General features: G+C 36.1%; 1 protein-coding gene across 1 annotated transcript in view; it reads left to right on the top strand.

Annotated features, from left to right (window-relative positions):
* Positions 1 to 3378: 3378 nt before the first annotated feature.
* The window catches only part of LOC135201382 (inverted formin-2-like), a 128158-nt gene continuing 104879 nt past the window's right edge, over positions 3379 to 26657 (top strand). Inside the window, exon 1 of the mRNA XM_064230240.1 lies at positions 3379 to 3802. The gene's annotated coding sequence lies outside the window, so the exon portion shown is untranslated. The remainder of the gene's footprint in view (positions 3803 to 26657) is intronic.

Raw genomic sequence — 26657 nt, 5'->3', positions numbered from 1 at the left:
TCTTTTTAATATTCTAATGAATGTACTAGAAAAAATTAATATACCAGGAATCATAATAACCATATATGCAGATGACATAGTAGTACAAGCTAGCACAGATTAAGAGAATAAAATAGGCAATTAAGGCATGCACATCATTATGTAACAGCATAAGATTAGTCATATCACCTGAAAAGACTAAGATGATAGCAAGGGGTACATGCAACCCTTTGATACTGCACATACAAGGGCAGAGAATAGAGAAGGTAGCCCAGTACAAGTACATGGGTGTCATACTCAATAACAGGTGTCATAAACTGTATGAAGTTAAGAGAATAGTACAGGTTTCAGCAGCAAGGTTACGCCTTCTTTGGAAAGTAGCATGTGGTTCTGTGGGTGCAAGTGTACCTATGGAGAAGCGACTTTATAAATATATGATAAGATCAATAATTGACTACAGTAGTAGCATATTGCTGCCGCTGAGGAAGAGCTATATTGGTATCCTAGAAATCATCCAGAACAAGGCAGCAAGAAGTATGATAGGGGCACCTAAAAGTGTCAGGCAAGAAATATTGAGGAATGAGGCAGGTCTGCATCCAATACATCACAGAATAGCAAGAACAGCAATCATCCAGTTGTATAGGTCCATCATGACGGATGACGATGGATTAACAAGAGATACTCTAATTCACAGCTATTCTAAAAGATTAAAGAATGGTTGGGTTACTGCAACAAGACAATTAATAGAGGATTCTAGCATGACAGAATATTTAGACGTAACCAAGATACATGTAAAAGGCATCCCCCCATGGAACATACCAGAAACTGAGATATTGCTATCAGCTTTAAAAGGGAAAAAGGAAGAGATGAATCCTGCATTGCTGAAGAATGACTATTTTCAGAGGCTGGACAGTATTTAGGGGGAACAGGTACACTATTATACAGATGGGTCACTTTTGGAAGATGGTAGAGCAGGAAGCGGGGTAACTGTGTATCAGAATGGGGAGGAGGTATACTCTCTGTCATTACGATCATCAGATGGATGCTCCTTATTACAGTCAGAACTTCTAGGTATTACAGCTGCCCTGAGTATCATAGATAGGAATAAGGACAATACCATAATAGCAACAGATAGCTTGCGTGCCTACAATCACTAACACCAAGAAAAGCTGAATCAAATATCATTGTGAGAAGAGCTATAGACCTGCTATCACAGATCAGACGAGCAAGCAGAGTGGTTGCATTCGTATGGGTGCCTTCACACATTGGAATCAAAGGCAATGAGAGAGCCGACGAGCTTGCTAAAGAAGGCGCAAGGAAGGAGAGAGTGGATTACAAACTGACACCATCCCTTAGTATGTTGAAGGACTCGGTTGGTATGGAAATAATGCGAAGACACAATGAGAGAATAGAAATGCTCAAAGAAATACACTCATCAATAAGGAAATACCTTGAAATTACTGGAGGAAAACCACCCAACTACAAACTTTGTGGACTGGAAAGCAGAAGAGAGCAAACAACGTACTAAGGATGCAGAGCCGATACCTTTGGGTGGTACTGCCAGCTGTCAATCTATCAGAAACATGCTGCACACTTTAAGTCATTATCTCGTGGAGTGTGAAGAGATTACTCATTACAGGCCACAGGGACTGAGTGAAGTTGACCTACTCAAGCATTTTCTGCAACCTGGTGTACTGAAAAGGGTTATCAATATTCATCCAAAATTTGTTTGCTCCAGATAGTCAATAGACTTGTATATAATGTATCATGTTGTACAAAATCAAATTGTAGTATGTTTTATCCGGCAGCTACCTAGTAGCATAAGAATTAACTGTTGTATTTGTACTTTGTTTTTATAATATTTTCTTAAAATCTTATGTTTTGACCTCATCTAAACAATTCTTTCAGCAAAATAATTATCTGCATATTGTGCAGTAACTAAATTGTAGTATACATCTTATTCTTCAGTTACCTGTTAGCATCATTGAAATTGTTATGGGTCTATTTTTTTATAACGTTTATTTAAAATTTTATATGTTGACCTCATCTAAATGTAACTATGTAACTTATTCAGTTATATATCTATATTAGCATATTGAGCATAAACTACATTGTAGTACATCCTATTTTGGAGCTTCGTGTTAACATTATTAAAACTGTTGTATATCTAATTTTTCTTATAATATTTATATAAAATCTGATGTGTTGACCTCATCTGAATGTCATTCATACTGTCAAGTAATTATTTCGAGTTTCAACCTGTTATAAAGTAAAATATTGCTCATTATTTACTCCATAGTATATCACATGTTACTCAGTAGCAATTGCGTACCTCAACAGAAACCTGATAAAATGTGTATCTTGTATAGTAGACATTCAAATATTTTTTTTATATTGAAAAAAAATATATAAAAGTTCCATATCTTGTAATACTTAAGACTAATTATACAGTGCAATCACTTAATGGGTAATTCCTACTCAACATATTGTAATTTCCCAATATAGTTATCTGTAAGTATTTAAATTTTGTAATACTACCGAGTACCATATCAGCCCTGATGAATGACGTTTGTCTAGTAATCAAGGGTGGAAAAGGTATGTGTAATACCACAGCCAATGCCATTCATTCAAGAGGGCATACCTACACGCATACCGCGTCCGGGTTGCCTGTTGTGCTGTGCTTTGTAAGCCTTTTTTTGCACAATAAATTGTTTTCTCTCTCTCTCTCAGGCTTTTATCACGATTTCCCGCCTAAAGCCAACAGCTCAGCGATCCAGCCTCAAGATCGAGCATCCTGCCAGACGTACGAGATTTGTCAATTGCTGTGACTTATCCAAAATCCGCAACAAGTGTCAATAAAAAGGAATCTTTATGCATATATGGCAATTCATCATAAGAGTGTTGGTTCTAGTCACAAGAAACCTTTGCCATTTACAATTCATCAATCGAGGATGACAATTGAGAATGGCTGACATTACCAGCCTGAAAAATGAATTGCTCCAAATTAAGTAACTTAAACCAATTTTGTTCATTTTATATTTACCCCTTCTGATCAAATCAAGGTAATGTTAGTTGTATTATATATTAAAAGAGACTAATACAGTGGTGAACCTCTCTTGATGCATCGATATCCACACAACTGGAACTGCATTGAAATCTCTGATCATTGTGCGTTGCTGCAAACGATATCATTGTAAAGGAATGTAGTTCGTACACTGCGTGGACATTGCCAGTTGAAAACGAGTACATGTATTGTGTTATATGGGAGTGAAATCTAAAAGAAAAAAAAAATGTATTATACAGCGCGGAACTATTGCATTTTGATTTCGTTTGAAACGTAACATTGTGACAGTGAACTAAAAGATCTGGGTCGTACGAGTTGGTTTCTTCTTTCTTCCGTCACGCAGGCTTTCGAGTTCAGAGTGGGAGTTGAGTGAAGTTGTGTCTTAAAGTCATCAGTCTCCTCTTTATATTGGTGACGGGAAGGTATTTATCCTTGTGACTGCGAACGATCCCTGTCACCACTCCCGTAAATATTAACTGATGAAGTAGTCAGTATGGCTGTGATTGGTAATTTCTATGTAGTGTTATTGAACAAAATGGAGTGAGTTAACGTTTTACGGGGTATTCAAGAATAGTGAAGAATCAGAATACAAAGAAAATAGCCCTACTAATTAGGCTGTATTTGAGCTGCTATATACACTGCGAACGGTGAAGCTTCACACTTTTCATTATTTTATAAATGTGTGATGCGGGAATCCTAGACAGACACGGATATAAGGAATAACCTATAAAAGTCTAATGCCAACATATTAAAGTTAATGTAAGTTTTATTTATTGTATGTTATACATTCGTGGAAGTACCTATAGGTCATATTGGCATCAGGGGCGAGTGCAATTATGCCGGGAATGAAATTGGTATCGTCGCGTAATTAACTAACCTAACATAAATTACTTAAACTTAACCTAACGTAACCTAAACCAAAATTATATTTCTATCGGGAGGGGGAGAGTGGGACTGTGCTACTTGACCTTGTAAGCCCCCTCTCACAAAATAATGTTCTATGGTGAGGTCACCATGCCATCCATTTCTGTGTAGCCCAGCCCATGGAAATGCCAATGCAAATAATAGTACGATATAATCTATTATTTTACAGTTAGTGATGGCGGACCTAGTTACGATTCTGTCTTTAATGTTATATATATATATCTAATAGTATATATATATATATATATATATTATATATATATATAATATATATATATATATATATATATATATATATATATATATATATATCTATATATATATATATATATATATAATAATAATAATAATATAATAATAATATAATAATAATCATAATAAACTAATAATAATAATAATAATAAGTGCGTTAATTTCAGGGCTGCAAATGAAACTGAAAGGTCTGTAAATGGCCAAGTTGGGCATTGCTTAGATACTAACGGCATGTTAGATATTTATGTGAATGTACATAATTATTTTGCAATTACTTTCCGACCTTCAGTTTATTTCCTCTCTTACAGATAACCAGGACCTACTTCGAGCCTGCGGATAACTAAAGAGGGAAAAGAAAAATGATTGCCATGCCCCACAACAATAGTGAAAAACATTCAAACCATATGGTAGCCGGTCACAAAATTAGTGCTGTTTAATTTATGCTTTCGCGAGACAGTCATGATTATACCAGAACACACACGCACACACACACACACGATAGTCCCGCTAAAGTATTAAGTCAAAATCACTAATTTTGTGAATGGTTATTATGTGGTTTGAATGTTTTTCCCTATTACTGTTGCTACTCATTTTTGTGTTTTCCCTCCTTAGTTATCCGCAGGTCGGAAAGTAATTGCAAAATAATTATGTACATTCACATAAAGATCTAACATGCCGTTAGTATCTAAGCAATACCCAACTTGGGCGCTCTCAGACCTTTCAGTTTCATTTGCAGCCCTGAAATTAACGCATTTTAAAAATCATTATGTATCAAATGTCCGAGATATTTGAGGGAATGAGCGACTCTAGATTAATGTTTTAATTTGAAGAATATCCAGTGCAAAATGTTGAAGATCCCAAGTACGAGAATACATGCATACATTATTTTTCAGGTTTCAGTGTCTTTCACAAACATCACACATGCATGTTTTCCAAAAACCTTCCAAAATGAAGGGTTTAAAAGGAGTAAAGTAACACTGAAAAAGGGTGCATCTTGGTCACACATGAGCTTCCAACATCGAACCTGACAGTAGGTTCTGTCATCAGAGACCCGCTAACATTCCCTTCCTTAAACCAAACAAAAACTTCTTTCAGTTTTCTTCTGAAGATTGAAAAAGAAACCCACAAAATCACTTTGTGTAGAGTATAACTAAATGTAAATACTTAGAAGTAAACAAGTTACTAAGTGATTTTGTGGGTTTCTTTTTCAATTCCCTTCATTCCTATATTTTTTTTTTCCCCAGTGTTAAATTTTTCTCATGGTCATCTCTGTTCCTTTTAAAAGTGTTTCACGCATAATAACCAGTGTTTTTAAGGGATATAATCCTCTCACATCTTATAAAACTGAAATCAAGTATCATTTAATATGAGATTTACAATACCTTAGATATCACTTACAACTACAACTCTTACTGCAGTTAACAAGCCTTGGCCTATCAAACTGTGTCACAATATGGTATTTTTGGAACTTGTTGTTTTATCGTTCCTAGTAACTTGACTAATTTAGTATTTGCCTTATCGTTAATAGTATTAGGATTAGTTTGGTAGGCAGATTATGCAACTCTTGTAGCAGTAGTTCACCATTCCATTTTGCAAATTGATGTATATCTGCCAGTCATTAAAAACCTAGATCAATTGGTCGTGTGATTTGTGGACAATTAGACTGAACTAAATTAGGACAAAGTTTCATTGAGCAGCTAATTTTGTACCATGCGAACACATTGAATAGATTTATTGTTGAATGACAGGAATACTTATTGATTATTGAACACTGTATTCTTTCGATCACCGCTGAAATAGGTACCATCTTCTAGTGTCAGAAGCCTTATATTTTTGTGGATCATCTATAGCAACAGACAGGATGCTAATAACACCTTAAGAAGCATCCTTTCTTCTTTTTTTCATTGGTGGATGTCATAAGCTTCTTGGAACCTTTATCCTCACATATGCCCTTTTTTAACATTTGTTATTGTTATTTAGAGCGTTGAAGGAAATCATGCTGGTCTGATCATTTCCTGAAGTATTTTTTCAATGAGGATCACAAACGTTTGCCCTCGAAGTCGTACATGCGTTCTTTTTGCATGTTCCTTTACGAATACTTGTATATCGTTCTCATTACAGTGAGGATGGAGTAGTTACCCTGACGATACTATGAATCAACACTGATGCTCAGTGGCCTTGGCTCATTATAGACATTAATGGTAATGCAGTATTGGTGACAATTTTCCGTTCTTGGGCCATTTAGACTCGCTATCGCAACTTATACTCCAGCCATGCTAGTCACCCTCGTACTCTTTCACTCTCTCCCTTTGTCTTACCTGCCACGTCATATCTTCCCCTATTCTTAGCTCGACACCTTTCGGCTATCCTCTCTTTTGATAATACTAATGATGAATCAATATGCAGTGATATTCACAGAACAGCATGTAATAAATGTTTTGTGGTACAGTAGGGTTTATGGAACAGTTCTTTCATTGCTGTCAACAAGGGAAGTCAACTTCCACTTTTCAACAGGTTGTTTAGCGTGTTGTTGCATATTAGTGGTAAACACTCTTGGATAACTTCATTAAAACAACGCTGATCGGAGAGTTTAATAATGCATTCGACATACTTTGCATGTTGAAATAAGATTACGGGAAAAATTCCGTTGAGCTGGTAAAGGTAATTCAGACACTGAAGTATTCTTTAATCTTATTTTCGCAGTACTCGAAAAATGGCGTGATTTCTTGTTGAGAGTTTTACCGGCACTGCGAATATTTTTAATGGGGATTGTTAATGTACAACACCGAAACGAGAATTCATGAAGAATTTTATATGGAAAAAATAACGAGGTGTTCCGTTAATTAAGATTAATTTATTGTAAATTGTCTTTTATTTGACAAAAAGGAGCTTTAGTTGGATTTTTCCAGCAATTTGTCCAGTCTCGGGTTCTTTTCTTGCAATGCAAGCGCGTACGCACGCACATTCAAACAAAACTATATCATATATATATATATATTTATATATCTATATATATATATATATAGAATATTATATAGAATATATATATATATATATCTATACATATATATATTATTATATATTTATTATTAATATAATATTATATATTATAAATATATATATATATCTATATATATATATATATATAATAGTATATTTATACTATATATATATATATAATATATATAATATATAAATATTAATATTATTATATATATATATAATATATACTATATAATATATATATATGTGTGTGTGTGTGTGTGTGTGTGTGTGTGTGTATGTAAGTATGTATGTGTATATGTATATATATTCTAAATGGCAGTGCTATTAATATAGTGAAAGCACTGAATGCTTGTCAAGATGAAATAGATCAACAGGTGATAATTGACTTTTTAGAGGGGTTGGTAATGGTAATGCCGTCGAGTACTTCAGTATATTGCTCTATATATAAACGAAGCGTCCAGGAGGGAGGGAGGGATGCGTTAGTAACAATATATACCTTTTACTGATAGGAGATATTATTATCGAAATAATTGCCGGGTTTATTTATTCTTCTTCAAAATTCTCGTCAAACTCGTTTACCCGTATGTCTTTGCCTTGACCACCGTCATTACCAGTAAGGAAGCATAAAGATTACTGCTAGTTATTCGTAACCACCGCCCGATCATGTAGGAGAAGTAAAAATAAAAATCCTAACTTTTCAGGGAAGATCCATAGGTAAATGGGTAAATAAATATATATATATATATATATATATATATATATATATATATATATATATATATATATATATATATATATATATATATATATATAGAAAGAGTAAAACCAGCACTTGTACATAAAACATCCTTTATTTTCTTATGACTACCGGTATCGGAGTAACTGTCTCCATCATCAGGTCTATACAAAAACACAGAAAGAAGAAAAAAAATTAAAAATCACTAGATTACGATCGATCATTAGATCTATTTACATCTGGATCTAAACCTGGAGTGCTCTATGGCCTCCCCAAGGTGCACAAGGAAGGTGTCCCACTCAGACCAATCATGTCAGCTATAGGTACTTTCAACTACCATTTGTCAAAGTTTCTTGTTCCTATTTTAGCTCCTGTAACATGCAATCAGTATACAGTTAAAGATTCATTTACTTTTGCCAAAGAAATTTGTGATCTAGAACTAGGTAATTGTGTCCTTGTTAGTTTCGATGTTAAATCTTTATTTACTAATATTCCTTTAGCAGAAACCATTGATATATGCATCAACAACTTGTTTAATGACTCCAACAGTATCCGTAATTTTAATCAACAACAGTTACACAAACTACTCACATTAGCTGCGTCTGAATGTTATTTTATGTTTAACGCAAATGTATATAAACAAAAAGATGGTGTAGCAATGGGAAACCCTCTCGGTCCTACTTTGGCCAATGCCTTTTTATCTCATCACGAAGTTGTTTGGTTAGATAATTGTCCCAGTTCTTTTAAACCACTGTTCTACCGACGTTATGTTGATGATACATTGTTAATTTTTAGATCTGAAGAACATGTACCCCTGTTTCTTGATTATTTTAACTCAAAACACCAAAATATTGAATTTACTTCAGAAGTAGAGAACAATAATACTTTAGCTTTCCTTGACGTACTCGTAAGTAAACACAGCGATAACACTTTTTCAACATCAGTTTACAGGAAACCGACATTTACAGGACTCACAACTCAATTCTCTTCATTCATCCCAATAGTTTATAAACGCATTTTAGTCTGTACACTTGTGACCAGTGCCTTTAACATTTGTTCAAATTATTTTAGTCTTCATTCAGAATTTCAGTTTATTAAAGAAATGCTTCAAAAAAACGGTTTTAATAATGCTTTCATAGAAAAGTTATTGTTCCCGAAAGTTCCCATTTTAAAAGCCAATAAAGCAGTACTGTATTTTACTATGTTTTTCTATGGCAATAAGAGTTTTTCTGCTAAAAATAGACTACTAAAACTTTTAAGAGAATTTTATCCTCAAGTTAATGTTAGGGTAGTGTTCAAGCCTAAGTATACTATTGGTGGTTTGTTTAAGTACAAAGACGTCGTACCCCCAGAACTACAGTCTCATGTTGTATATAAATACGAGTGCAATTGCTGTAATGCAATTTACGTGGGGAAAACAAAGCGCCAAGCACGCGTACGATGGTTTGAACACTTGGGAAGATCAGTTAAGACAAACAGGCTGTTAGCAAAACCACCATTCAGTGCCATACGGGATCACGCAGAAAATAGTGATCACCCTCTAAGGTTAGATTCATTTTCCATTCTCTCTAGTCGAGTGGCCCCCATGGAGCTGGCAATAGTAGAAAGTCTCTACACTTTAAAGTTGAAACCTTCCCTCAGTAACAACGAGAGGTCCACGGAGATGCTGTGTTTTTAAAATTTTTAGTGTGTATGTTTGTATGCCTTCATGATGCAGGTATTTATTTTTTTTTTTTAATATTGCTTCCTTTCCTTTTTTTATGCTTGTACATTACTGTTTTATTATATATACAATGTAACCTTTGTGTAACATTTCTTCATTCTAATGATCGATCGTAATCTAGTGATTTTTAATTTTTTCTTCTTTTTGTGTTTTTGTATAGACCTGATGATGGAGACAGTTACTCCGAAACCGGTAGTCATAAGAAAATAAAGGATGTTTTATGTACAAGTGCTGGTTTTACTTTTTCTATCAAGACTCCGTTTTCCAAGGGATAGATCAGTTGCAGATATATATATATATATATATATATATATATATATATATATATATATATATATATATATATATATATATTATGTATATATATATATATATATATATATATATATATATATATATATATATATTATGTATGAAACTCGACTAGCGGTGCTTATTACCGCCGTATTTAAAACTTTAGACACTAAAATTTTTGTCACATTAACTTGATGTTCATTCACTATTGTATCCATGTATGTAAAAGAATGGCAAAATGAAATATTTTTCCAGTTGCATCATACCTATATCAAGGTTGTACTGATTATAAGTTGAGCGTTCACAGACGTAAAAAATTGTGGTGGTATAGTATGCTTTAGGGAAAAGCTGTTTATTACAGTTGTCGTAGAGCAAAAATTAGACTTTGAATTGTTACACTTTTTAGGAAGGTGCAAACATTTTGGGTTCTGGCTGACTTCTTTTTTACATCTTATTTGGTGTTTCTTTGCCATTTCGGACAAACCACTATCAGTAATTATTATTATACTTTAAAGTGACAGAAAAATGAATATCCTAGATTCAAAACTACTCGAATCAGTCGAAGAAATATTGCTAATTAAGTTCTATTTGTCATAAATTAAAAAGAACGTTTTGCGTTTTAATGCACAATGCCTTCTACAAGTAGCATTAGCGAATATGTCCCTGGAACAGCAATTTATTGTAGTTGTGCGGGGAGCCAAAAAGATTTCTGTCTAAGAATAGTTTTCGGCGAGTATTTTTGTGACATAGTTTAGACATTTTATATCTCCGCTAACCGCAGCTCAGATCCTAGAAACGCAACGTTACCCCTGAGAGATGAAAAATACAGCAAAGCTCAAGGGAGTTCAGCAAGAGTTTGGCGCATAACGGAGGTAATATAACTCCACCCACAAAAAGTACACGTTGCATTTTACACGGAGTAGTAGGCAAGTCTGGTGAAAACCTGTCACACAGCTCCTCCCAGTATCGTAACAACCTACTTTTGGCCAACACCTAGCGAGTGGATTTTACGTGAGAGCACTCTGCTTAAGTTAATGGTATATATTGCTTTTGTGTTTTGGGTATGACCGTCAAAACCCCCGACTTGTTTTCCTTAAAAGCATTTTATAGACCTGTTCGCGGCAATAACGATTTGCTACATTCTTCCCATTGCTGTTCCTCACTTTTGTGAGTGAGATATGATTATTCTTTGTATCTTATATTGCCTCCTTTGCAATCTCTTCTTATCTTAGCTACGCTGTCCGAGTGCTTCGGATTATGTTTGCGTGCCATGTTGTAGCTGAATATGATATCAGGGATGGCTCTCCAAGGGTATGTGATTTGGAGGTGGAGGTTGGGGGTAAAGGCAAATTTGACCAACTTGAGTCGGTTAGTGTTGAGGTTTGACCAACTCGAATTCTTTTATTAATGTTTGACCCGCTAAGTACTGTTTGGTATTGTAAAAAACTAAAAGAAAACACTTATTAAACATAGAGTAATTTTTATTGAACACAGAATATAGACTAGACAAAATTGAAAATAATTAATGTAATATATATATAATAATATATCTATATTAGATATAAATATATATAGATATTATATATATATATATATATATATACTATATAATAATATTAACATATATAATATAAGTATATATATATATATAATAACATATACATATATATATGAATTTTTATCAACACCGTGATTCATACATACGCATTAGGCTACAAATGTGCTTTAATATCCAATTCGCATTACCTCGGAATTAATATATTGTCGTAATATCTTAACCGAAATGGATTTTTTTAGTTGATGAGGATTTCGCCCTCTCATGGGTTCGAGGGAAAATCAGGCCCGTCACTTGGGGGTGGGGGAGGGGGGTGGTGGCGGTTTGACGGGGGGGGGGGCGACTACCGAAAATTTGTGAAAAAGCATAGACCTGGCACCTGTATCCAGAAGGCATTTATTCAACAAAATATTAGCGTTGGCCATTTTCGACGATTCAACTCAGTCAGGAATTGACCAACTCAGTCACGAACATTAGCCCCCCCCCCCCCCCCCACCCACCCCCACCCCCTTGGAGCCATCCCTGTGTCATATTACTCCATGGGGATTCTAGTGAAACTTCTCACTTGGGTTACATCATAAATAATCGTGATCGCCTAAAACGCCGTTTGATGCAAAGGGCTTAAGCAAATAGTTGCAGTTTTAAGACTTAAATTTGGTTCTTCCGTGTTGGTATCGTGACCGTATGTGGAAGTAAATTCTCTCGTTCTCTCTCCCTCTCTCACGCGTGCATTTATGTTCAAACGATTTCCGTGGAATAACGGGGAACATTTAGAAATGTCCGTTCTTTTATTTCCATTTTGAACCTCTCTCTAGTACAAGAAGGAATACAAAATAATTTGGACTAGTCAGTCTTAGTGCACAATCGCTCTCTCTCTCTAGAATATGAAGGGAAAATGCTGAGGCACAACACACCTATAGCCATCAAAAATGCCGCCTCACACAAAATGGATCGTGTCAAGACAAACGTGTTTTGGAAACAAGTCTTGTTGTTAAGAAACAATAATTTGGCTCCTCTTCAATTTTTGTGAGTGAAATATTGTTGCTTTTTATTTTCACTACTCGTGAATGTTCCCACAAGTCGTGTAGGACTGCGTTAGTGTATATTTACTTGTCTACTACTGAACTGGTTTGATTGGGTTTCTTCTCAGACCCAAAAACATTAATTCATCATGCGTATCTCAGCGTATTTTTATCCTTTTGCACTTAGATTTAGAATTATTACCCAAATATGTTATGATCCCTTTTGTAACCGGGACAGTTTGAACATGATACGAGTTGGCATCTCGGCGGAAATTCCATGCAGAAGACCACCATTCACCCCAAGTCCCCAAGCCCGGAATTAGGTGTGGGCGGGATCGATGTCTGCTGGCGATTTTCTCTTACAGTATTTTTCGAGGGTTGATATAGACTCGTTATTTGCAATGACTTGCATTCGCTGTTGCTGCTTCTCTAAAGATATTGTAATTAATTTAAATTGAAGTAAATTAGCTGTCTTTCTAGATTGTAAGCGTGAAGTTGCGACTATTTCGTATAATGATATGGTAACCTTCTAAAGAATGCGACCACTCGGCTAAATTTGTGTGTACGGTATTTAATCATCGCGTGTGTCCTTTATAATTATTATTCATTTTTTACCGTCTTGTAGAAACACGATTATTAGGAGATGAAAAGAAAAGAATGCATTAGTTTGAACAGATCGGAGGCAACTGCTGTCCATATGAGAAGTTAGGTTCTGTGCCGCAACAGGTTCTTTATGGTACCATAAATCCGAATGGATTTTGAGATGATTCGAAGTCCGGTAATTCGCATCATTTGAAACATTTTTTTTTCAGAGATTGTCAATTCCATATCTTGTTGTAAGCTAGTGCATTTTGTTCCATATTCTTAAAACGATGGAAGACGCACCAGGCATTTCCAGTTTCCTGTAATTTTATTCATTTTCAGTAACAGTAACTAATATGGGACCAGTTTCAGATAACATGCGTACCTATAGTAAGACGATCACATTTCTTGTTTTATATTGTCAGTTTCGTCCGCAAAGAACGGGAGAACAGACCTGGTTCTGTTCGAAGAGCCAGGAATGTCGTCAGTGCTCTTTATTTTAGGCGATGACTGGTTCAGTGCACGAAAAAATATGAATATATATGCGCATACAAGATGTTTAATTATCCAGTACGCATCACGTTCAGTCATTTTATTCTCTTATTCAAAAGACTATCAACGTTCAAAGATCAGCAGTGTAGAATTCAGTTAAGATTGTTGAAAAAGTAATGTTTAGCTGTTCTTTAATATCAGTCGAAGTATCATCATATCGATCCATTTTGGTGTCGAAGTACTCCATTACTTTTACTCGTAGAAGGTATGTTTTTTAATGCAAAAATATGAAGCATGTGCGACGAGGAATTCAGTGAGGTGAAACCGACGGATTAGGCCGTTTAAGAGATGCGTCATTATGTATGAGTAATCCTCAATTTAAAAGGGCAGAGAAATGACAGTAATTCAGGGAAGTCCACTCTTCAGCTCTCGTGTGACCTACTTGCCGCCGCAAGGATTACTACATAGCTTATAAAGTCCTTATAAATTGTTGTATATTTAGTTACCCAGTAATAACAAACTTAGCACTAGGATGCTTGCATATAGGAAGAGGCACGCTGCTTGAAGTACAAATGGAATTTTTCAATAGTTCCCGGATGTCAGTAGGTCGTGATATACAAGGCTGAGTGAAGTTCGTCATCGAAAAAGGATATGTATGGAATTTCATTTCATAGGTGAACTTATTTATGAAGTCAAATCGAGTTTTTTTTTTTTTAATATACACGGGATAATATGTATGATGACATTGAACTTGATAAAAAACTGCTGACACAGAAAATATTGAAAATAGCCGAAAAAGGACATCGAAGAATTTTATTCATAGGAGTAGTTTTCTCAGTTTTTTTTTTTTTTTTTTTTTTTAATATTCTAGGAAACTAAATTCGCCTTTGAATCACATTTGCCCAGCTGTTTGATGAAGTCTTAAATGGAATAGATGCTTAGAACGAGAGGTATTTCGCAAAGCGCCATCCTGTCCTTTCAGTGTTGGTCCAAGTGTTAGGTCTAAGCAGCTGCTGTGAGTAATTCGGCTGCCATTTGAGATCAGTGCCTGGTCAAATTTGAAGATGAATACGTTCCTTTCAGTTGCTGAAAAATTTATGTCCTCGCTCGTATCTGCATGTATAAATTTTAAACTCTCTATCTCTCTCTGTATATACAATATATATATATATATATATATATATATATATATATATATATATATATAGATATATATTATATATATGTGTGTAGATATACTATATTTATTTATTTATATATATTTATAAATCAGTGTAGTAATTATTTTCTACTGACTCAGATAATACATTCACATTTTGTATTTACGCACTCATATACATACATACACACACACACACACACACACACACACACATATATATATATATATATATATATATATATATATATATATATATATATAATAAAACTAATAAAAGGAGACCATAAAAACACCAAAATGTAGAGAGAAAAGTACTATATTTCAGAGACTGCTGGTCTCTCTCTTCAGGTATATGAATGAGAAAAGTTTACAGAAAAGGTGGTATTATACCAAGAGATTCGTCCACAAGTAAGCCAATTTAGGTCACCCCGCTGATAATCTTCCTTTAATCTTCTTAAGCGTTGGTTGAATGAACACTGCGTCGACGATGTCGGATGTCCAATTCCCTTTTGAGATGTTCTTACCTGCTTCTCTTTTATTAAGGCCGATTCCATCATTTGACTCTTGTACCGGCAAGTTGCTGCTATAAATTACACGTGACATATTCCAGTTTATTCTATGGTTATGTTCATTTATATGATTGAAAATAGCCGAGTTCTGTTGTCCATACCTAACTGACCGTTTGTGTTGTATTAATCTCTGGGGAAGTGATTTACCTGTAAATCCGATGTAAGATTGGTCACAGTCCTGGCATGGGATCTCATATACCCCAGAGTCTTTGGGCGATGTCTTTTGTTGGACGTTAATCAGGGATTTGGCTAAGGTATTTGGGTAGGTAAATGCAAAAGGGTTGGATTTCCCAAGGGTGTGAGTTACTCTCTTAATCGTCTCCAGGTGGGGAATTTTTATTTTATTGTTGGGTGTCTCTGGTCTTGTCTTTAGGGGGTCGGTAGAAAATTACGTTTGCTTTTTGAATTGCTTTCTCAATTATATGGTCAGGATACTTTAAAGATGAAAGTTGCTTGCGAATTAGTTCAAATTCTTTTTCCAGGAAATCTGGGAACAAATTCGTAAGGCTCTTAAGAATAGGTTGCTAGCTAGACCTATCTTGATGGTATTGTCATGATAGCTAAAATAGTGAATATATGAAAGTGAGAACGTTGGTTTTCTGTATATGGTAAATTTGTATTCTGTCGTGTCTCTGATATTAAAACATCAAGAAAAGGAATTTTGTTGTCTGTTTCCCATTCAACTTTAAATTTGATGCTGGGCACTAATGCGTTTAATTTTGAGAGGAATTCATTAAAAATTACCCACTTATTATCCCAAAATGTTAGTATGTCATCCACGTATCTCATCCACAGCATGTTTTTGGGTTTTATTGCATTATTACTGTAGTTTCAAAGTATTGCCATGTACAGATTGGCTAAAATAGGACTTAAAGGACTACCATACTACACCCGAATTTTTGCTTGTAGAATGATTCCCCGAATGAAAATACGTTATTAGATGCACATAATTCAACTAACTTAATATTATTTGTCAAGTGCCAAAGGGAAATGATCTGAATAGGGGGATAATTTTCCCTTAAAAACTGAAGAACGTCCTGTACTGGTACTTTTGTGAATAGGGAGTCTACGTCAAGGCTTAAATTTTCTTTTATGTTGTGAAGTGGTATATGTGCTTCTCTGAATTTGTGACAAAAGTCTTCCGAATGTTTGATGTGACTGGGAGAAAAAGTGCCTAAAAAGGAGAAAGGAGGCCAGCTAACCATTTAGAAATTTTGTAATTGAAAGCTCCGGCGCATGAAACGATGGGTCTGAATGGAAGATTGTCTTTGTGAGTTTGGGAAGACCATAAAAGTAGGGTAATTTAGGATTAATTACTTTAAATTTCTCTAATAGTTCAATACTCTTTTTGTCTTGGCCAATTAATCTTACTTTCCGAAAAAATTCTGTGGGAACGTTCTGGAGGGGATTTTTCGTCAGTTTTTCGTAAGTATTTGTGTCGCTAAGGAGCTGGTTGATTTTGTCGAGGTAGAAGTCTTTGTCCATTATTACAATTTTGCCGTCTTTGTCGGATCTACTTATTATAACATCTAACTTTTTAGCGAGTGGATGGCTATCATGAATCTGCGGGGAACAGGATATTTCTTATGACGGCCAGTTAAAGCATTTAGTAACACTCCTTTTAAACATATCTCGTCACGGCTGTAGTTTTTTGTCAGATATGAATTTATCAAAAGCCACTATGAAGTCTAGGTTGTTTTTGCGGTCTGGCATTAGGGCAAAGGATAAGCCTAAATTTAAAATTAAATGTTGATTTACAGTAAGGGGGGTGTTGGATAAGTTAAAACTTTGTCTTGTTGTTCAAGATTATTTCATGCGCTATTATCTATTAGGTTATTTAACTTGCGTAAAAGTCTGTTGGAATGAGTCACGCTATTATAGGCAGCAATGTCGGAACAGAATGAAATCAGATACCTGTATACGTGGTCCGTAGTGAGGAGGCGAAGATTAGATTGAGTTCCATATATCACTCTGCGTAGCACGAAGATGTCGTTTCTCGTATTGGTGATTCTTTCTTCCAGGAAAATCTTGTGTGATAGAGGGAAGGGGTTTGATTGCAGAGTCCATCTCCCGAATCCGTACATTTTGGAAGAACTTGTTCTTTGAGGCATTCTTCCAAAAAGTGTTTTTGGTTTTTCAGCCGGTGTAGTCTGTTCAGTTCTTTTTCAAACTTGCGGAAAACTGGCTTGACTTCTGGAAGTGAGTGAAGAATCGTGGAAAGGCGGTTGAATTCCATAATGGGCTGACAATGACTGGTAAAAGTGTTCTGTAACAACAGAATTCCATCTAATAAAAGGAGCCCATAAAAACACCAAAAATGTAGAGAGAAAAGTACTATATTTCAGAGACTGCTGTCTCTCTCTTCAGGTATATGAATGAGAAAAGTTTACAGAAAAGGTGGTATTTACACCAAGAGATTCGTCCACAAGTAAGCCAATTTAGGTCACCCCCGCTGATAATGATCTTCCTTTAATCTTCTTAAGCGTTGGTTGAATGAACACTGCGTCGACGATGTCGGATGTCCAATTCCCTTTTGAGATGTTCATTACCTGCTTTCTCTTTTATTAAGGCCGATTCCATCATTTGACTCTGTACCGGCAGTTGCTGCTATAAATTACACGTGACATATTCCAGTTTATTCTATGGTTATGTTCATTTATATGATTGAAAATAGCCGAGTTCTGTTGTCCATACCTAACTGACCGTTTGTGTTGTATTAATCTCTGGGGAAGTGATTTACCTGTAATCCGATGTAGATTGGTCACAGTCCTGGCATGGGATCTCATATACCCCAGAGTCTTTGGGCGATGTCTTTTGTTGGACGTTAATCAGGGATTTGGCTAAGGTATTTGGGTAGGTAAATGCAAAAAGGGTTGGATTTCCCAAGGGTGTGAGTTACTCTCTTAATCGTCTCCAGGTGGGGAATTTTTATTTTATTGTTGGGTGTGTCTGGTCTTGTCTTTAGGGGGTCGGTAGAAAATTACGTTTGCTTTTTGAATTGCTTTCTCAATTATATGGTCAGGATACTTTAAAGATGAAAGTTGCTTGCGAATTAGTTCAAATTCTTTTTCCACAGGAAATCTGGGGAACAAATTCGTAAGGCTCTTAAGAATAGGTTGCTAGCTAGACCTATCTTGATGGTATTGTCATGATAGCTAAAATAGTGAATATATGAAAGTGAGAACGTTGGTTTTCTGTATATGGTAAATTTGTATTCTGTCGTGTCTCTGATTATAAAACATCAAGAAAAGGAATTTTGTTGTCTGTTTCCCATTCAACTTTAAATTTGATGCTGGGCACTAATGCGTTTAATTTTGAGAGGAATTCATTAAAATTACCCCACTTATTATCCCAAAATGTTAGTATGTCATCCACGTATCTCATCCACAGCATGTTTTTGTTTTTGGGTTTTATTGCATTATTACTGTAGTTTTCAAAAAAGTATTCCATGTACAGATTGGCTAAAATAGGACTTAAAGGACTACCCATACTACACCCGAATTTTTGCTTGTAGAATGATTCCCCGAATGAAAATACGTTATTAGATGCACATAATTCAACTAACTTTATTATTTTGTCAAGTGCCAAAGGGAAATGATCTGAATAGGGGGATAATTTTCCCTTAAAAACTGAAGAACGTCCTGTACTGGTACTTTTGTGAATAGGGAGTCTACGTCAAGGCTTAAAAGTTTTATGTTGTGAAGTGGTATATGTGCTTCTCTGAATTTGTGACAAAAAGTCTTCCGAATGTTTGATGTGACGGGAGAAAAAGTGCCTAAAAAAGGAGAAAGGAGGCCAGCTAACCATTTAGAAAATTTTGTAATTGAAAGCTCCGGCGCATGAAACGATGGGTCTGAATGGAAGATTGTCTTTGTGAGTTTTGGAAGACCACAAAACAAAAGTAGGGTAATTTAGGATTAACTTACTTTAAATTTCTCTAATAGTTCAATACTCTTTTGTCTTGGCCAATTAATCTTACTTTCCGAAAAATTCTGTGGGAACGTTCTGGAGGGGATTTTTCGTCAGTTTTTCGTAAGTATTTGGTCGTCGTAAGGAGCTGGTTGATTTTGTCGAGGTAGAAGTCTTTGTCCATTATTACAATTTTGCCGTCTTTGTCGGATCTACTTATTATAACATCTAACTTTTTTAGCGAGTGGATGGCTATCATGAATCTGCGGGGAACAGGATATTTCTATGAAGGTCAGTTAAAGCATTTAGTAACACTCCTTTTAAACATATCTCTTCACGGCTGTAGTTTTTGTCAGATATGAATTATCAAAAGCCACTATGAAGTCTAGGTTGTTTTTGCGGTCTGGCATTAGGGCAAAGGATAAGCCTAAATTTAAAACTAAATGTTGATTTACAGTAAGGGGGGTGTTGGATAAGTTTAAAACTTTGTCTTGTTGTTCAAGATTATTCCATGCGCTATTATCTATTAGGTTATTTAACTTGCGTAAAAGTCTGTTGGAATGAGTCACGCTATTATAGGCAGCAATGTCGGAACAGAATGAAATCAGATACCTGTATACGTGGTCCGTAGTGAGGAGGCGAAGATTAGATTGAGTTCCATATATCACTCTGCGTAGCACGAAGATGTCGTTTCTCGTATTGGTGATTCTTTACTTCCAGGAAAATCTTGTGATAGAGGGAAGGGGTTTGATTGCAGAGTCCATCTCCCGAATCCGTACATTTTTGGAAGTACTTGTTCGTTTGAGGCATTCTTCCAAAAAGTGTTTTTGGTTTTTCAGCCGGTGTAGTCTGTTCAGTTCTTTTTCAAACTTGCGGAAAACTGGCTGACTTCTGGAAGTGATGAAGAATCGTGGTAAAGGCGGTTGAATTCCATAATGGGCTGACAATGACTGGTAAAAGTGTTCTGTAACAAACAGAATTCCATCTAATAAAAGGAGCCCATAAAAAACACCAAAATGTAGAGAGAAAAGTACTATATTTCAGAGACTGCTGTCTCTCTTCAGGTATATGAATGAGAAAAGTTTACAGAAAAGGTGGTATTTATACCAAGAGATTCGTCCACAAGTAAGCCAATTTAGGTCACCCCCCGCTGATAATCTTCCTTTAATCTTCTTAAGCGTTGGTTGAATGAACACTGCGTCGACGATGTCGGATTGTTCCAATTCCCTTTTGAGATGTTCATTACCTGCTTCCTCTTTCTATTAAGGCCGATTCCATCATTTGACTCTTTTAGTACCGGCATGTTGCTGCTATAAATTACACGTGACATATTCCAGTTATTCTATGGTTATGTTCATTTATATGATTGAAAATAGCCGAGTTCTGTTGTCCATACCTAACTGACCGTTTGTGTTGTATAATCTCTGGGGAAGTGATTTACCTGTAAATCCGATGTAAGATTGGTCACAGTCCTGGCATGGGATCTCATATACCCAGAGTCTTTGGGCGATGTCTTTGTTGGACGTTAATCAGGGATTTGGCTAAGGTATTTGGGTAGGTAAATGCAAAAGGGTTGGATTTCCCAAGGGTGTGAGTTACTCTCTTAATCGTCTCCAGGTGGGGAATTTTTATTTATTGTTGGGTGTGTCTCTGGTCTTGTCTTTAGGGGGTCGGTAGAAAATTACGTTTGCTTTTTGAATTGCTTTCTCAATTATATGGTCAGGATACTTTAAAGATGAAAGTTGCTTGCGAATTAGTTCAGCGAATTAGTTCAGCAGGGGGTGACCTAGACTCCTATTCACAAAAGTACCAGTACAGGACGTTCTTCAGTTTTTAAGGGAAAAATTATCCCCCTATTCAGATCATTTCCCTTTGGCACTTGACAAAATAATAAAGTTAGTTGAATTATGTGCATCTAATAACGTATTTTTCATTCGGGGAATCATTCTACAAGCAAAAACTTCGGGTGTAGTATGGGTAGTCCTTTAAGTCCTATTTTAGCCAATCTGTACATGGAATACTTTGAAAAACTACAGTAATAAATGCAATAAAACCCAAAAACATGCTGTGGATGAGATACGTGGATGACATACTAACATTTTGGATAATAAGTGGGGTAATTTTAATGAATTCCTCTCAAAATTAAACGCATTAGTGACCCAGCATCAAATTTAAAGTTGAATGGGAAACAGACAACAAAATTCCTTTTCTTGATGTTTTAATAATCAGAGACACGACAGAATACAAATTTACCATATACAGAAAACCAACGTTCTCACTTTCATATATTCACTATTTTAGCTATCATGACAATACCATCAAGATAGGTCTAGCTAGCAAACCTATTCTTAAGAGCCTTACGAATTTGTTCCCCAGATTTCCTGGAAAAAGAATTTGAACTAATTCGCAAGCAACTTTCATCTTTAAAGTATCCTGACCATATAATTGAGAAAGCAATTCAAAAAGCAAACGTAATTTCTACCGACCCCCTAAAGACAAGACCAGAGACACACCCAACAATAAAATAAAAATTCCCCACCTGGAGACGATTAAGAGAGTAACTCACACCCTTGGGAAATCCAACCCTTTTGCATTTACCTACCCAAATACCTTAGCCAAATCCCTGATTAACGTCCAACAAAAAGACATCGCCCAAAGACTCTGGGGTATATGATATCCCATGCCAGGACTGTGACCAATCTTACATCGGATTTACAGGTAAATCACTTCCCCAGAGATTAATTTACAACACAAACGGTCAGTTAGGTATGGACAACAGAACTCGGCTATTTTCAATCATATAAATGAACATAACCATAGAATAAACTGGAATATGTCACGTGTAATTTATAGCAGCAACTGCCGGTACAAGAGTCAAATGATGGAATCGGCCTTAATAAAAGAGAAGCAGGTAATGAACATCTCAAAAGGGAATTGGACATCCGACATCGTCGACGCAGTGTCATTCAACCAACGCTTAAGAAGATTAAAGGAAGATTATCAGCGGGGTGACCTAAATTGGCTTACTTGTGGACGAATCTCTTGGTATAAATACCACCTTTTCTGTAAACTTTTCTCATTCATATACCTGAAGAGAGAGACAGCAGTCTCTGAAATATAGTACTTTTCTCTCTACATTTTGGTGTTTTTATGGGCTCCTTTTATTAGATGGAATTCTGTTGTTACAGAACACTTTTACCAGTCATATATATATATATATATATATATATATATATATATATATATATATATATAGGAAAATTACCCACCACATGATAAAGCTGACACTGCTTTAGCCGAGATCATTAAATGTGGGCAGAGGGTATGTAGGTACTACAGTATTGTTTGTTTGTATGGTGTTTTTGCGTTGCATGGAACCAGTGGTTATTCAGCAACGGGACCAACGGCTTTACGTGACTTCCGAACCACGTTGAGAGTGAACTTCTATCACCAGAAATACACATCTCTGACCCCCTCAATGGAATGACCGAGAATCGAACTCGTGGCCACCGAGGTGAGAGGCAAAGACCATACCAACCACGCCAATGAGGCGCTGGTACTACAGTATTTGTAAGGAATATGCATAATCAGGAAGTGGTAGTCACCCTGTTGCGCCTGCGATAGATAAACGCGCGTTCTGCTTTGGTCACACCTGGTCGAGTTGTGTGACCGAAATCCTTCGAAGCAGTTTTTCGAAAATAAATAGAAAAAATAACTCGCCCGTCCAGTCAGATTTCCAGGACAATTCCTATGAGATTTTTATTCCAATTATGATGGAAGATGCCTGATTCCAGAGGTACCGGTTTTAAAGGTTGTTACCTTTGAAAAACACCCCAGTCATACTCCAGTTACGGTTGTTTTCAAATGTAATTCGCCGCCCGAAAGGAACATTGTTATCAATCAGACTGAGAAAATAAATCAATCATGGCGTCCACAGGACTTTTTATTACACAGGCAAGTTAATTTTACCACCATTCTCAAGCAGTTGTTTCAAAGGATGCCTGTCATTAGACTAAACCCTTGACGACCCAACTATGGACTTTTATTTCAGTTTCCGCGCTGAGTGACCACATACTATGGTACCAGCGCTTGGCCTTTGGCCGAATCTCCATATTCCATTCTATTCTATAGATAATGGACCTAACTTGATAAGGCATGATAAAGGAAGTGGGACTCATGGTGGCCGGTAATTAAAGAGAACTTCTGGTTGCGTTTTAGCCGTTCCATATGTAGTATTATTCCATTTAATTACACCTGGTGAAAAATTTTTTTGAAGGGGCGTTTTCTTATTTTTTAGAACCACTTTTCTGTTGCACCATGGGCGTCATGCCGCGGTAGGTGCAGACAGGGGGAAGTATTCCGAGGCACAGCATCTTCAGATAATATCCTTTTTGGTTTGTATTTGTCAGCTGAAAATATATTATTGAAATGGTAAATAAAAAAGTAGCCTGAAGTAGTTAGGCATACAGCCCATTAAGTACACTAGTTAAAAAGGACTAAGTGAAGGCCCTCATCAATTCATGGACACACACACACACGTTTAGAGAACTGCCGTTCACCTCAATTCAAGTGCATACAAGTGGAGGCGCCAAAGTATAGATAGCGGTAGATAGCCGCCCTGTCTTCGTCGGTACCGTGGTCTGTTCAGAGGGAAATTAAGTTCCCAAAACATATGTAAATTTCATAGCCATACCTAATAACCTATTCCTAATGTCATCTTTTAAATCTGTTTGCAAGAAATGGTCCGAACAGACAACGGTATGCGTCGTCGGTTGAAAAGTATTGATGTTGATATGCTCCCTTCGAAGAGCCATTAGCCAGTGACTTGATTTCTCTCTGATGGAATCCTGTGGAATGATATGCCTTTTGTCGGACACTTGTCGGAAGTATTGGCACAACCAAACGCCATACAAGTTGGCATAATTGACGCAACCTGAATGACAATTGACCTAAAAGATGAGGACAATACCGAGGACGAATAAAATACAATACGTGTGCTTCGCTGCGTTCGTTAATGTGAGGCGACCGCGACTCTACGTCATCGGTACTAATCCGCCAGATGGCAACATAGTCGAATCCTGGATAAATGGCGCTCTCCACTGAAGTACCTCGCCGATAATTTGAAATTAAATTGTAAAAAAAATGGGATTACGTACAGATTCGAGCAATGGCTCATTTTTTGGCTTATTAAAAGTTCTGTTTGACGAAATTTGATGGCTGTTAACCAGAAGTTCCCCTTTAAGTCACAGGAAAAAAAAAAAGACAATTTTGGCTGGGAGTTAAGTCCCATCAATTTATGGTGGCAAGTAATCTATTAGGTTAGGTTGGATTAGTTAGGAGTTTAGGTTATAGGTTAGGTTTGGTTAACTTGAGTTAGGTTAGGTTACTTTTTTCATGTGACGTTATTGACGGCCACCTTAGATTATTGTGACTTTTTTTTTTTTTTTTTTTTTTTTTTTTTTGTTTTTTTTTTTTTTTTAACCTAGATTCGGGACTCGCTCGCTAAACTCTGAGGAACTGTAGCAAAAAAAAAAAAAAAAAGACCCGTAGCAAACCCATGTTATGACTTAGAAGACCTATTCCAGAGGGGCAGGGTCGTTGATTATAGAGTCGTTAGAATTTGATTCAGTTCAGTTGAAAAACTAAACAAAGGGACAACATGCATTTCTAGTATTAGGGTGGTATTCCATCCAGAGAACAGTAAGGTGATATAAAGTTGAAGTAACTGTGATGAACAAACTTAATTTATTTGAAATTAGATGTTACCATTTGAACATTGTGATTTTTCCAAGACATTTGAATTAACCTGAACACACACTACCGATAGAAGCGAAAAGGTGAACAGCATTTTCATTAAACAGAAATAAAGAAATTGAGAAATTAGACAGAATTTGGAAGAGACACTATTTAATTAAATTAAAGACAGTTGTGATTGCTTCATTGAGATGCGTTGTCAGAAAAGAGGAATTTTAGGTGAGAACATGTAGGCCTCAAATTTAAAGGTTCAAGCAAAGTCAGTGTTACCAGTTTTTTTTTTTTTCTTTTTTTTTAACCACCATCTTGCTGAGAGGGTATTAATTTCGGCTCCTTTAATAGTCTTTATTACGAAGAGATAAAGAAATGCCACAGCAGATGTGGCTCGCATAACGTAAGTGATGAGGACAATAGTCTGTGTTATGCTTGACTGGAGGACCATTTTTAAGTGCTAATTCCCAAGACATTACGTCATAATGGTGTACAGTATTTTCTGTTTTGCTCTTGTACACTTGTTCATACATACGAACAGATGTTTAAAGTATAGTTTATATGTATGGTATGATGTGGTTAAATGTTGCATAAAGTTGAGTGTGGCTTTGAAAGAGAATGCGGGTGACTGTCGGTTTGAAAGGGAGCAAAGATGCCGTTATGTAAGGAACAGTCACCAGAATACCTATAGGGGCTAGATTCCTTGAAGTCTCACGAGAGAAGGGCGTTTGTTAGGATAACTACGGAAGTTCGTGGCTTGTATTTGTTGACCTCAGATTTTTGTTCCAGTATTTCATTTTTAACTTAATTCTATTGTCAGATATGTAGTTATATCAATAGCTAACCTCTATTCTATTGATATAAAATGAAGTTTTGAGAAGTCAAGAGAGTAGACGGAGGATTGATCTTGTTCGTCGCATATGTGTGACTACCTCAGACTTTCGTGGTGAGGCCCATGACTGAATTTTTTTTCTGTAAAAGAATACTTTTTAGGGTGACTTTGTCTGTCCGTCAGACAGCGGCAACGGAGATTTTACATTTATTTTCCACGGCGTTGGTTCAAAATTGTCCCGTCAGTGGAAGCGTGAAGACGCGTGCGTTTCCTCTTGACGTGTCCTCTAGACGTGAATTAGGATAAATCCCGTGATATTTCCACTACAACGAAAGTTATATTTGTGGGATTGCCGTAATGTGAACGAAGTATGGATTTGAATTCTGTCTACACGTTCAACAGTCGATTGTTTACCTCACCCAAATTATGATGCAGGTTGTTTGGATCTTTTTAAATTTACGGAACACTTGAACATATCAAAGGATGTGCTTCTGCATTCCAACCATGCAGCGTTGCAGGATAGACAACAAATGCTGTCTGCCCCTTAGTTCATGGCGAGTAAATGAATTGATGTGGATTTTAGGATAATTAGCCATGCATGACATGGGGTACTTTTATCAGCTCTTTACCTTGGCGTAAATCCTTTGTCGTACTTCGTAAATTATGGGCCACCATACCCCACTGAAAAATAATAGAGCCTCGAGGAGGCATTCTTCTCACTTACATCAGAAATTCAATAGATTCTCTCTCTCTCTCTCTCTCTCTCTCTCTCTCTCTCTCTCTCTCTCTCTCTCTCTCTCTCAATATTCTT

Source organism: Macrobrachium nipponense, chromosome 28 (genome assembly GCF_015104395.2).
Source record: "Macrobrachium nipponense isolate FS-2020 chromosome 28, ASM1510439v2, whole genome shotgun sequence".
NCBI classification, from domain to species: Eukaryota; Metazoa; Arthropoda; class Malacostraca; order Decapoda; family Palaemonidae; genus Macrobrachium; species Macrobrachium nipponense.
Note: the sequence above shows the minus strand (reverse complement) of the source record. Positions and strands in the feature narration are given on the sequence as shown.